Here is a 12,300-nt window from a genome sequence, read left to right on the forward strand (position 1 = left end):
TGCAGCGCCCAGGCGGCCCCGGAATCCCGCAGCTGAATAGGAAAGGTGGCCTAGCGGGGGAAGGTTTAGAATAGGGCGCACTGACACGTCGCCAGCACTTCCGGTGCTCCAGATTTTGGGGGCCGAATAGGCTCTCGAGCGGGGCGTTACCGACTTTCCCGATCCCAGCTTTCTTTCTCAGGGAGAGGAATGAACATAAGCTCTAGTAGTAGAAGCAATGATCACGCTTCCGACCTGATACCCAGCCTTTTTCCCCACGCAAGGCAAAGAACCCATCCTCCCCTAGAAAGGCCACAGGCACAGGCTTTCAGGGCAAGGGTCCCACGAGGACAAGATCCCGCCCCCACCCCTTAGCGGGCTCTGGGCTGGTGGTAGCGTCCAGATGGCCGTCCAATCAGGAGGCTCCAACGCAGCGGAAACGCGTGGCCTGCCGGGGAGGGGCTCCAGGCTACCCGTATCTCCATGGCGACAGCCTCAGGCTGGCCCCAGCTATGGAGGGGCGGGACTGGGGCTTCCCCGGCCCCGGCAGAAGGACTTGAGAGCGGTACCCAGTCTGGAGGTCCAGACTGCCCCACACAGAGATGACCGATGACCTCCTTTTCTTTGGCCGTTCACACCACGCTCTCCTGCCTTGGCGATCCCTGCGCTGTGGTCGCCGCCCGAATTCCCACCTGTCAGAGAAACAGGCCCAGAGAGGGACCGAGCGTTGCTCAAACGGTCAAACCACAAGTTTAGGGCGGAGCCAAGGCAAAACCTCCTTTATCCATTCGTTCCACAAATATCCAGACCCCTACTCCTAGGGTTGTCAGATTTAGCAGGTAAAATACAGGAAGCACAGTTAAATTTGAATTTCAAATAAATGGAACATACACTAAAAATAATTTATTGCTTGTCTCAAACTGAAATTTAACTGGGCTTTTTGGATTTTTTTCTGACAATGCTGCCTACTACCTGCCAGGCAATGAGTTTTGGGCAGCAGTGAACAAAACTACGCTCGGGATCTCATATGACGATCACAGTCCTTACTCAATTATTTAGTTAGAACAATGATGAGTACTCTAAAGGAACAAAGTGAGGTACCAAGATGAAGTATAGTTGGGGAAATTTTTTTTTTTTTGGCCCGGCGGGTGGAGTGCCTGCTGGGAAACACCGCAGGGTCTTAGTTCCCTGACCAGAGATGGAACCTGTGGCCCCTGCAATGGGAGCACAGAGTCTTAAACACTGGACTGCCAGAGAAGTGCTAGGGAGAAAATTTAAATGCACCTGAATTGCTTCCCCAGCCCCTAAAAGCAGATTCCCACAGAGATCATTTTTGAAGTATCCTCTTCTTAGTCCTACTTTTCCCCCCTTCTTTTGCAAGAATATGAACTTGTTTCCTTCCAGGGACCTGTTTCCCCTCCCAAGGCCTCTGGAGTCCTGCTCTGGAGTTTCTAACCCTACTTTCCTCTGAAAACTGTCAGAGCTTAAAGAGCCCACAGAGCAGGGTGTGTGTGGTGCAAGCGGGGGAACCCAGGCACAGAGAGGTGAGGGGACTTCCTCCCTCCTGGGCAGTTGACCTGTAAAGCCCATGTGCCAGCCATTTACTACACTGCTTCCAGAAACTCGTGTTTATTTCATCCTCAAGGCAGTCTAGTCTAAAAGAAACTATAACAAAAACCATTAAACTTTTTTTTTTAAAAAAACGGTTAAACTTTTGAAGAGGACCCAGGTGGCACAGTGGTAAAGAGTCCGCCTGCCAACACAGGAGACACAAGAGACTGGGGTTCGATCCCTGGGTCGGGAAGATCCTGTGGGGTAGAAAATGGTAACCCGCTCCACTCCATAGCAGCATTATTTGTTATGCTCATTCTTGCCTGGGAAATCTCATGGACAGAGGAGCCTGGTGGGCTACAGTCCATGGGGTTATGAAGAATCAGACATGACTGACCACACACACACACACACACACACACACAAAGAAAGCCTAAATTTAAGCCTTCTCTCAGTACCTTAGATCCTTGGCCACCCCAGGCGATGAACAAGATACCTGATTTTTCTCCATCCCAAACCCCTCCCCAAAACTAGGCTCTTCAGAGTTGATTCCTGGCTGGGCTATCCTGGTACCCAGAGGCCTGGCCCCGTTTTTGAGATTCAGATGCTTGTAGTTGAGGCTACCTCTTAAGTAAAACAGAAGTTCTAAGACCCTGAGGGTGGGATGAGAAGCGTGGGATCTGAGTTAGACTGCCTGAGTTCCAAGTCCTGCTCCACCATTCACTCAGCATGTGGTCTTAGGCAACCCCTCTGAGTTTCAAGTTTCCTCAATTGTGACTTAAAGATAGTTTCGACTTCAAAGGGTAGATGTAGAATTAGAGAAGGTAATGCAGTCATTTCACTTTTCACTTTCACTTTTCACTTTCATGCATTGGAGAAGGAAATGGCAACCCACTCCAGTGTTCTTGCCTGGAGAATCCCAGGGACAGCGGAGCCTGGTGGGCTTCCGTCTATGGGGTCGCACAGAGTCGGACACGACTGAAGCGACGCAGCTGCAATGCAGTCATTTGACTCAGCAATTTCACTCCATTTCACCCAAGAGAAATGAAAACACATGTTCACACCAATGAATGTTCATAGCAGCATTATTCATAATGGCCCCAAACTGGAAGCAACCCAGATGCCCATCAACTAATGAATGGGTTTTAAAAATGGTATATCTGTACAATAGACTATTCGGCCAGAAAAAGTAACAAAGTACAGGTACAGACTACAACATGGATGACCCTTTAAAACACTGTACTGAGAGAAAGAGCCAGAAAAAAGAAAGGCTATAAAGTCTAATACTGCATTTATATAAAATGTCCAGAATAGGCAACTCTATAGTGACAGAAAGTAGATTAGTGGTTGCCTGGGGCTGGGGAAGTAGGGAGATTAGGGCGTGATAACTAAAGGGTATGGGTTATCCTTCTGGGTAACAAAAATATCTAAAATGGATTGTGGTATGGTTGCACAAATTCTGTGAATATACTAAACCACTAATCTGTACATGTCAAACAGATGAATTGTCTTGTATGTGAATTATATTTAAATAAAACTGATACCAAAAAGAAGATGAAGGAAGGAGAGGAGGGGGCAGAGGAGGAAGAGGAGAAGGTGATACACTTTAGAGATTAGAGTAGTGCCTGGCACAAGTCAAGCAATCAGCCAATTGTTATCCTGGAATGAAAGGGTCCCGAGTTCATGCTTTCTGCAATTTGTACCTCCACCTGTCCTGTGAAAGGTTGCCAGAGTTAGGCTTTTTTAGGAATCCCAGGAGTGGTAATTATCATCACTGAGCCTGCAACCGCCTCCAATTCCTTTCTGCTGAAGGACCCTATGCCCCCTGTCTTCTGTAGCTGACATCCCATAACCCTGGGGCTGGTGAAATTTGGTGGTACTATTTAACAGGGGATTTCCTAACAGAAGTATTGAGCCCCTCGACTCACCAAGCTCTTTCTCTTTTCTTATCTAATGAGAGTCTTGTTTAGTCGCTAAGTCATGTCTGACTCTTTTGCTACCCTATGCACTGTAGACTGCCAGGCTCCTCTGTCCATGGGATTCTCCAGGCAAGAATACTGGAGTGGGTTGCCATGTCCTCCTCCACGGGATCTTCCTGACACAGGGATCAAACCTGAGTCTCCTGCATTGGCAGGCTGATTCTTTACCACTGAGTCACCAGGGAAGCCCTGTGAGATTCTTACAGTGTTTAAAAGCCCCATACCTACTCTCCTCATATAACTGAGGAAGCAAGCCTGCAGGGATAGGGGCCAGCAGATTTCAAATGGCAGGCATTGCTTCTGCAAGAAGAAGTTGACACCTATAGAGTGGGTCTCATCTGAGATAGTGTGATTCAGGGGCAGTTTTATGGGAGCAAGTGGTGATAGAGGTTGGGGGAGTTAAGCTTCTAGCAGCTGAAGAGTTATCAGGAGCGGGACTCAGGGCTGGGATGTGGGTGGCACCGAATGAATGCGTTAGTGGCTCATTCATGTCCAACTCTTTGCAACCCCATGTACTGTAGCCTGCCCTGCTCTTCCATCCATGGGATTCTCCAAGCAAGAATACTGGAGTGGGTTGCCACTCCAGGGGATCTTCCCAACCCAGGGATCGAACCCAGGTCTCCTGCATTCCAGGCAGATTCTTTACCATCTAAGCCACAGGGAAGCCCCCTGGGATGAGGGTAGGGGGGGAGAAAAAAGTGTCAGGGTCCCAGCTGCCAAGCCAGACTGGAGGGCCTGACCCCAAGGCAGGATTACATCCAAAGTCGCTGACCTAGGAGTCCCCAAATAGCCCTGGGCCTCCTCTCAAGGCTGGCTGTCCACACGGCAGGGAGTGTGAGCTCTAGGAAAGCAGAGAAGGGTGTCAGTTTCCTGGTGGCACCGGGCCCAGGCATTTCTCTCCAGCTTCCAATGTCTCCTGCCTGCTGTGGAAGGTCAGCCCCATCTCAGAGGACAAGGACTCTCAGAGTGGCTGCATCCCCGCCCCCTTCAGCTGAGGCTGGTTTTCTCCAAAAACTACTTCAGCTCTTCAGAGGAGAAGTGCTCATTCACTGCTGGTGAGAACGGTAAGCCGCTTTGGAAAACAGTTTGGCAGCTTCTTACTAAACTCAGCATGCTCTTACTGTGAGATTCAGCAATCACACTCCTGGGTATTTATCCAAAGGAGGTGACACCCACATCCACCCAAAACCTGCACACAGATGTTGACAGCAGCTTTGTTTATAACTGACAAAACGTGGAGGCAACCAAGATGTCCTTCAGTAGGTGAATGGATAAATAAACTATGGTACTTCCAAACAATGCAATATTCTAATGTTATTCAGTGCTAAAAAAGAAATGAGCTATCAAGCCATGAAAAGATGTGGAAGAACCTTAAATGCATAGTACTAAGTGAAAGAAGCTAAACTGAAAAGACTACACACTGTATGATGCCGAAACTATGGAGACAGTAAAATCTGTGATTGCCCGGGGTTATTGTGGGGAATGGGGGAAAGAAGAAGCAAAGGACAGAGATGCTAAAGGACAAAGCATGCTAAGTTGCTTCAGTCGTGTCACAGCAGCAAAACTACTCCGTATAATATTGTAATGCTGGACACACATCATTATGTGTGTGTGTGTGTTTGCTAAGTCACTTCAGTCCTGTTCAACTCTTTGTGACCCTATGGACCATGGTGCTCCAGACTCTTCTGTCCATGGGATTCTCCAGGCAAGAATACTGGAGTGGGTTGCCTTGCCTTCCTCCAGGGACATGTCATTATACTTTTGTCTAAAGCCATAAAAAATACAGCACTAAAGAGTGAACCTCAGTATAAACTGGACTTTGGGTGATAATGACATGTCAGTGTAGGTTCATCAGTTGTAACGAATGGAGCACTCTGGTGAGAGATGTTGATCGCAGAACAACCGTGTGTGGAGTGAGGATGGGGAGTAATATGGGAACTCTAAGTGCTTTCCATTCGGCTTTGCTGTGAACCTAAAACTGCTCTAAAATATAAAGTCTATCTAAAAAAAAGCACTACTCCAAACCCTCCAGAACCTTCTCAGAATGGAGAATTTGCCCTCCGTGAAGTGATGTGCATGGAGATTTGATGGTCAGACAGAACTGGGTTCACTTTCTTTCTCAGCAGCTTTCCAGCTCTCACTCCTTTTCTTTCTAATCACTTCTCTCCTAAAATGCAAAAAAGATCATCCATTTCACGGCCGTTGTAAGGATTGAATGAGATGGTTTAAAAAAGGACATAGATTATTTTTCTCTGTTCGTGGAAGAGAGATACCCATTTTGTTGGAAAACTCAGAAGAGAATTTCACAAAGACAAAATTTACCACAATTCCATCCAAAACTGGGATAAACTCAGGCCCTGAGGGAAGAGTTCTCAAGAACCACTGTTTCCCAGCCATTTGATTCTCACAACCACCTCAAGAAGTTAGGAAAACAAAGTGTCCCCATTTCGCAGATAAGAAATGAAGTTAGAAAAAATGAAGTTCAGAAGGCTTAAGTGGATTGCCCACACAATGAGGAGCCAAAATCTGTGGGGGTTTTTGGCTTCTAATCTACTACTTTTCCTGAGCCAAGCTACTTACCAGACACAGCTTGGTGCAAATCACAGCTCTACCATTGATTGCTGTGTGACTTTGGGTAAATGAATTTACCTCTCTGAGCCAGTTTCCTCATCTGTGAAATGGTGAGAATAATTATACATGCCTTGTAGGACTGTAAGAAGTAAAAAGAGATGTTTTAAACAAGGAAAATAAGAAGGATATGTTTTAGACCCTTGAGCCCAGAGCTAAGCAGTCAGTAAAATATTAGTCATGGGTGTGTGGAGGCATGGAGCCCAGATTCAAAGCCAAGCTCCACATCTTAGAGTTGTGCAGCCTTGGGAAAGTCATTTTTCCTCTTTGGGCCTGTTTCCTCATCTGTACAACGGAAATAAGATCTACCATGTAAGAGTATTGCTGCTGCTGCTGCTGCTACTAAGTCGCTTCAGTCGTGTCCGACTCTGTGCGACCCCATAGATGGAAGCCCACCAGGCTCCCCTAGGAGCCCTTAACAGAGTAGGTCTTCAATGCATAGTAGCTATTAATCACATGAGAAGAAATAATTATAACATGTAAGGCTGGTGATTTGGTAAATAGAAAAGGCCTTGGTGAAATCCTTAGGCTAATGAGTTGGGAAAAACCTTTCCACCCCAGGGAGGGAAAAGCCAAAGGGTCTCGGAGTTCAAAAGTAGAAAATGGAGCAGCTGTTTGGAAGCCCCCAGGGGTAATTTCACCTTAACCCACAAAACCGAAAAGGGGTGTGTCTTCCTGTACGGATAAGGATCAGAAGAACAAAGCATGCTATTAATTAAGTCTTGCCTATTTTAAGTTTACGGAATATTTTTCCACTTTAAAGATATGCTCACAATAAAAGTTCAAAAGGTAAACACAGAGAGGGGGTGGGGGCCAGCCCTGCCTTCTGCTCAGCCTGCCCTGCCAGCCCTTGGTCTTGGAGGTGGGTGGTCTGGTCCCAAAGCCAAGTTTCCATGCCTAGGGCTTCCAGCAGTTAGACAGCAGGGAGACCAGAGCCACCCAGAGAGGCAGGGAACCAGCCCATGGTGTCTCCTGGTCCTGTCCCAAATAGGCAGCTTGGACCAAGAGAAACCTGGCTGGGTCTCCAACTTCACAGGAGGGAGTATGGACTTGGCTTTTCTTGGCTTCCCCCAGGAGGATATGAGTCACAGGGAAGTTGCCTGGGACAAGGTCAGAAACAACAAGCGTCTTCCCATCTGGGCAGCCATGGGCAAGTCACTTCCTCTCTGCGTTTTTGGTTTCCTCACCTGTAAATGAGGTGGTGAGAACGCTCAGCCGCCAGGGTTGGGATGAGATTTATATAAAGCAAATTTCCAAGAGGGCCTCACACTGCCATCATTAGCACTTCCTACATATTAGCTATTCTTACTATCGCCCAGACTCTTCTTTGTGTTAAGGACACAATTTTTTGGAGTTGGGAACACCAGGAACAGTCTTGACGAGTCATAACCTCTCTTTGAACCTCAGTTTCCTTATCGGTAAAATAGAGTGGTTGTATAGATGGAGTGAAATGAGGAATGAAAAGGACTTAACACACCCAACAACACTGTATAAACAAATGAAGCAGCTGCTGTATCCTTTCCACTCCCTCCCCGTGAGATGGGCAAACTACGGAAGCAAGAAGAAATGTAATAGCCAACGCTTGCATGCCAGTTTACTTGTCAGCTGTCCCTTTAGACTTGAACTTCCCACCATGACGGAAACATGCCGTATCTGCACCATCTAACACAGCGACCACTGGCCACACGTGGCTATTGAACACATGAGATGTGGCTGGTATGACTAGAGAAGTAAATTTTTACTGAGTTTGCTTTCACTTAAATAGCCACACTATACTGGACAATGTTACAGATGAGAAAACTGAAGCTTCAGCAACTGACTCAAAGTCTCAGAGACTGTTAATGATTGATCATCGGAGACTAGAGTCTAGGTCTGCCCAGCTCCCAATCCTCTGTCTGTTTTCCCTATACAGGGCACTGCCTGTCACTTTGAGGGCCCCCCAGCACTAAGAAATTGTCTGCAAAAATCCAGCATTGGAACAGAGTGAGACCTGCGTCGAGAAGCCACCAGGGACAGGGCCTGGAGTGCTTCCTGCACTTGAGAGCTGTGGTCACAGATGACTGCCACCCTCTGCACCCCTGGCTCATGTCCACCTGACAAGTATTTACAGATCATGCAGGGCACAGGGACCAGTGCAAGGGGCTCAGGAGACACAGCAGAGAACAAGTCAGACAAGATCCTTGTGCTTAATGTCCCTCACAAACCGGTCAGAAAAGACAGACTACAGAGAAGCAAATAATGCATATTTATAGATTTGTGGATTTTGTTCATTTTTTTCAGTAAATAATTGCCGGGTACCTACTAGACACTGGAGATACTGCAGTGAACAAGGTAGACGTGGTCCCTGCCAACATGGAGATTCTCAATTCTAGTGAGGGGCAGGGGGTGTCAAAGAATGAAAAGAAGAATATACTGTAATATAATAAAGTATGTCAGGCCAGAAATTTCATATATGCTCTAAAGAATATAAACGAGATGTGGCAGTGGCTTCCTTTCTTACTTCAGAAGGGAAGCCAAGGAACTATTTAAGCCCAACCCCCAGAAATGAGAAAGATCCAGCCACTCAATGAATGCAGGGAAAAGCATTCCAGGCAGAGGGAACAGCACATGTGAAGGCCCTGAGTTAGGCCCTCTATTAAGCATTATGCATGGGGTGTTTCTCCAAACCCACCCCCCCACCTAGGTACACGCACTTATTATCATAACTAATGGATAACAAGGCTCAAAGAGGATTAGGGACTCCCTTAACATCTATATCCCTTAACTTGCTTAAGTGGCAGAGATGGGCTACAAAGCAAGTTCATATTACCATCAAAGCCCATGCCTTGATCATGAACCTCAGCCCCCTTGTCCTCCTTCTAGGAAAGACAGACATCAGCAAGATCATGGGAGCAGGTGGCAGATACCTCCAGAGGGGTGAAGGGATATCCTGGCCCCACAGCCTAAGCCGCAGGCACAGCCAACAGCATCAGGGCCGCTTCGCAGGTCCACACCGTGCAGACTGTCACTGCCTGGTCATAGAGCCAGATCCCAGACTTAAGCTGTGATTATTTTGTCACTGTCAATGAGAGGTTCAGCCATAGCCATTAAGGAATGCCAAGGCTAGTTCTCCATTCCCCTTTCCTTGAGAGGGAATCACGGAGGCATGAAGACACATAGGAGAGAGGGATAGGGGAAAAAGGAATAACAACATAACGGTAACAAAAATAGCAAAAAATTTGTACCAGACTTCCTGTGTGCCAGGCACTGTTCCAAGGGCTTCGAGTAAACTAGCATGTTTTGTCTTCCGAACAACGCTGTAACATCATCCCCATTTTGCAGATGAGGAAACTGTGGCCCAGGGTTCTTTTTTTTTTCAGCCACATCTTGAGGCCTGCGGGATCTTAGTTCCCTCATCAGGGATGGAACCCGTGCCCCCTGCAGTGGAAGTGCAAATTTATTCTTTTTTTAAAAAATTTATTCAGATTCATTCTTAACCACTGGACCACCAGGGAAATCCCCAGAGGATCTTATAACTTACCCAAAATGACACAGCTTGTAAGTGGCAGAGCTGAGATTTGAAACCCGGTGACTGACTCCTGAGCTCATACTTTAAAAAAAACAACAACAAAACTTCTATCGTAAAATAAGACAAACTGAAAAAAACCCTGGAATAAATGTACAACTAAGTGAGAGGCAAACAACCTTGTAACTACCATATGGATCAAGAAATAGAACTTTGTGGGACTTCACTGGTGGTCCATGGCTGAGAATCCTTGTGCCCAATGCATATCCGGGTTCGATCCCTGGTCAGGGAACTAGATCCCTCATGCTACAGCTAAAGATCCAGCATGCTGCAGCTAAGACCCAGGGCAACCAAATAAATAGATATTTTTGAAAAAATAGAAGTTTGTCAGACTCTCCAGAAGCCCCTCTCTGTGCCCTGTCCCAATCACAGTCCCGTCCCTCTCTCTCCCTAAGTGTGTTAGTTGGGCAGTCACGTCTGACTCTTTGCGACCTCATGGACTCTGTTCCGCTAGCACCCCGCTAGGCTCCTCTGCCCATGGAATTTCCCAGGCAAGAATACTGGAGTGGTTTGCCATTTCCTTTTCCGGGAGATCTTCACCACCCAGGGATTGAACCCACATCTCGTGCATTGCAGGCGGATTCTTCACTGAGCCACCACGGAAGCCCAGTCACAGTCCCCTCCCTCTCTCTCTCCCTAAAAGGAACCACTATTCAGACTTTTATAAGAATAATTCTCTTCTGTTTATGGTTTTTTTTTTTCCAACTCAAGTGCACATCTCTAAACACTGTCATTTATGTAGGCCCACTTAAAAACAAACAAAAACTTGATACCTTTTAAGTCTCTTTTCATCTACCAGTCCTCCGTCCATCCCTTTCTTTTTCTTGTCATTTATCCGTCCATCCCTTTCTTTTTCTTGTCATTTATATGTTGATGCTTTTGAGCCCTTTGACCGGTGAAGCTTCCCAGGTCTGAATTTTGCTGATGGAATACTCACGGTATGTCTCAACATATTCTTCCGTACTCTGAATTTCCTGCCACTTGCCCACTGGAGCTAGAGGCACAGTCAGGGCTCCGGTTCTTTCCTCTCAGCAAACCCCCCAAGGGGTGTGTTCTTCTATTAAGGGCACAAGATGTCTGTTTTTCTCCGTCTTTTGGCCAGAACCAGGCTCTCAACCACGTTGCTATAAGGATGCTTCCTGGCAGCCCCTGGCTGCCCCCCAGGTGCCCTGTGAATTTGTTCCATGGTCAGGACCTATCTGTTAAACATGAGCCCTTTCTAAGCACCAGGTATTCTGTTGCCGTGGGCCTGGCTCACACAAGGAAGCTGCCCCTCATAAGTCCCCCCTGAGCCCCGTCCCAATCACGCTCCACCCTCCAAGGTCTGGGTGGGATCAGGCCTTGCCTCTCTGACCAGCATCATCTCTGCTCCTTCCTCCAGCCCTGTACACCAGCCAAGTGGAATTCTGCTTCATTTCCCAAAGAAGCCACACTCTCTTTTATCCCTGGGCCTTTGCTTCTGCTGTTCCCTTAACCAGGAGCACTCCTCACCTCAATCCCTCTGACTTGGCACAGCTGATTCTTCAGGTCCTAGCAAACCTGTCCCTTCTGTCCCACCAGATTGGTGGGTAGATTCTAGTACGCTCACTTCTCCTAGGCTAACCTCATAAGTAACCTGGTAAATAGCACTTCTACCACTACATTAGCCTTGTCTGCCTTCTTATCCGTTCCCCCTACTAGAGTCTGAGCTTGTAGGAGACAGGGACTCAGGCAGAGGACCTGGCGCATACTAGGTGCTCAATAAAAATCAGTTGAATGCATGCTTGAATGAGTGAATGAATTGGACTTTACACGTCCAAGGAGGCAAATCCAGGCTCAGTTTCAGACCTCACAGACAATGAGAGCTCTTTTAAGATGACACACCTGCCTGGGAAGAAGATATAGAAAGAGTTCCTGCCTGGGATAGGGTTCATCTAGGAAAATGAGCCTCAGTTCTTGGAAAGGAAGAGAATCTCTTTTTCAAATGATCTTATTAGGAATGCCTAGATATACAACTTCAAGGGGTTTCAGCATTGGAGGAGGCAGAAGCCCTGCCTCTGGGCTTCCCCTGGTCCTGGGCATGAGGGCTCCTCTGAACAGTGGCCTGACACCTTCTCAAGTCCGTTTATCATAGCCACCGTGTCTGTGACTTTAGCAAACCACAGTACTGAGGACAGTGTCCTCAGTTGACACCCTAACTCTATTTTCTCCCTGTGGTGCCCTCAAGGGCTCATCCCTGTCTACAAGTGGCTCCAGGCCATTGGATTTCTGAAACAGTGTGGATCTGGAGTCTCTGGGCAGAGCTGGGTACAGGAGCAGGCAAGGCTGCAGATCTGCCCACCAAGGCACAGAGCCAAGGGCTTAGTCTCAGAATTGGATTATTCCAGTGAATTTGGAGCTCCCAGCCCCCCTGGCTCTGGGGATCCGGGGATTACCCAAGCCTCTGTGGGGTGGGGCCATGGGGGAGCCCACCATCCTTTCCTAATGGATCTGATAACATGGATCCTCTCTTTGTGGCTACAGAAAGGCAGGGGATTGTCTACTTACCTCCCGCTTCCAGCCTGCAGCCCACAGCCTCCATGAGCTACATCCCAGGTGTCTGGGATGTTCAGCTGTGTT

The sequence above is a fragment of the Giraffa tippelskirchi genome, chromosome 11, assembly GCF_054371585.1.
Source record: "Giraffa tippelskirchi isolate mGirTip1 chromosome 11, T2T-mGirTip1v1.2.pri, whole genome shotgun sequence".
Lineage (NCBI taxonomy): Eukaryota > Metazoa > Chordata > Mammalia > Artiodactyla > Giraffidae > Giraffa > Giraffa tippelskirchi.